We start from the raw sequence: 1,805 nt of genomic DNA, 5'->3' as shown, positions 1-1,805 counted from the left end.
AAGATCCCGAAGGGAAAAAGGGAGTTCACATGGAGGAGTACTGTATTAATTTGAGTACTCAATTATGGAAATAGAGGCGAGGAAGAAAAGGAGAGCCCAGTCATAAATATTCACATTATCATTTTTAATTAGTAATTTATTACCATTATAAAATTGCATAATATATAAACATCAAATCAACAATAAAATCGATGAATTGATTATAAAATACTTGTCAAATCTAATGCCTCAAGCCATTCAATAGCAGTTTAGTTGCCACAATTCGTAACCTCATGTTACTCAAGGTGAAGCATCGCTGTCTCATTTTAAATTCCATCCAAATAGTTAAAGTGCTATGGAGAGGGCAAATAGTTAACAATTGAATAAAGTGCTAAGTGCAACCAAGTGCTAAGTGCCAAGTTGTTAACAAAGAAATAAAGTACTAAATGCAAAAAAAAGTGCTACGTGCCTACTGTGCATACATGATCTTAAAATATCATAACAGTTTCGGCGAATTCAACCTATCTGGCTCCATTGAGCGAGTCAGTAGTCGCCTTCCTCAGGGCGCACTAAATATTGCAAATAAAAACCTGGAACGAACTAATGCTTAAATTTTTTGTCTATCATTCAGTAGTTCTTGCAGGTAAAACTTTGTACAATTCATAAGAGCTTGATTGTAGATCTGAAAGTCTGTGGGAGACGTTGACCCTTAATGAAACACATTAAAACAGACAAAATAGAAAAAACAGAAAAAAAACTTTGTTAAAATACAGAGTATAATGAGTGAGCCTCCTAATTTTCGATGCCTCTAGCCATGGAAATAAAACCTGGGGATATATATATATATTCACCTAAGTTGGTCCAGAAGTGGTGCCGAAAAATGTGTTTGTTTCGATCCGCCACCCAAACAGGACTGGTGATGCAAATAAATTTACATCTACAAAAGACAAAAATAAGAAGCTAAAAGAGATATCACTAGATTATCTCAGACTTCGATTGCTAGAACGCAGTGTCCCCTGTCTCCACAGAGAGCAGATCAATATGTTACCCCTTCTATTACCAACCTTAAATTGTAGAATGTTTTAGCCTCTAATCGTGTCTGCAATCGACTCTATAATAGATAAGGATAGGGAATATTCCAAATCTTCGAGTCTTCGACGGTGTGGGATCAAGTTGGAAGGAGAGGCCAACAAATGCTAACCCGTAGGTGAAAAAACCCTAAGAAAAAGGTATAGAACAAGGTTTGCATATTAAAGGTTGTAAGCCATTAGGTGCAGCAATTAAAGAAGCGTTTTGAGTTGAAAAAGTAAACTGCATCAAATTAAATGGGTTCAGACAGGGTGGGAGGATGAACTAATGCTTGGATCAGACAAATGCCACTTGCACAAGCCTGTCCTAGTTTGTCATGTTGAAACTGACAATTCTGGACCTCTAGTGCACCCGTTTCAAGCCACTGTAATAGTGTCAAAGTTCTAATCTAGGAAAGTCTTTTATCTAGATTATTAAATAGCGGGCTCGGGTTCGCGCCGTCCGATATAGTCTCCTCCACAAGATGTATAAATATGCACAAAACTCGAGACATTAAATCAAGCTAAATATATGTCCTATGTCCTGTCGGTAACATACAAGGAGACTAAATGCGGCTTGCGGAGAGGAGAGCCTACAGATATATATAAAATAGCAAAGTATTCTCACCCGGTACAAGCCTTCTCTTTCGTCTCTGAATGCAGCTGCCTGAAATGCACACCATCCGATGTGGCCTCCGCGGCTGTGTTTATAAACACACACGGTACTAGAGACAGAAACAAGACTGCGTATGTGCCCTT

At 38.1% G+C, this 1,805-nt stretch overlaps 1 long non-coding RNA gene across 1 annotated transcript; it reads right to left on the bottom strand.

Moving 5' to 3' along the window:
* Positions 1-359: 359 nt before the first annotated feature.
* LOC138527835 (uncharacterized) lies at positions 360-1,296 on the bottom strand. The gene is made up of 3 exons (XR_011284058.1): positions 1,044-1,296; positions 831-916; positions 360-687 (listed from the first exon to the last, which is right to left on the bottom strand). It is a non-coding gene; the product is annotated as an uncharacterized lncRNA (long non-coding RNA).
* Between the last annotated feature and the right edge of the window lie 509 nt (positions 1,297-1,805).

Source organism: Ambystoma mexicanum, chromosome 7q (assembly GCF_040938575.1).
Source record: "Ambystoma mexicanum isolate Mex_15411 chromosome 7q, UKY_AmexF1_1, whole genome shotgun sequence".
Taxonomy (NCBI): Eukaryota; Metazoa; Chordata; class Amphibia; order Caudata; family Ambystomatidae; genus Ambystoma; species Ambystoma mexicanum.
Note: the sequence above shows the minus strand (reverse complement) of the source record. Positions and strands in the feature narration are given on the sequence as shown.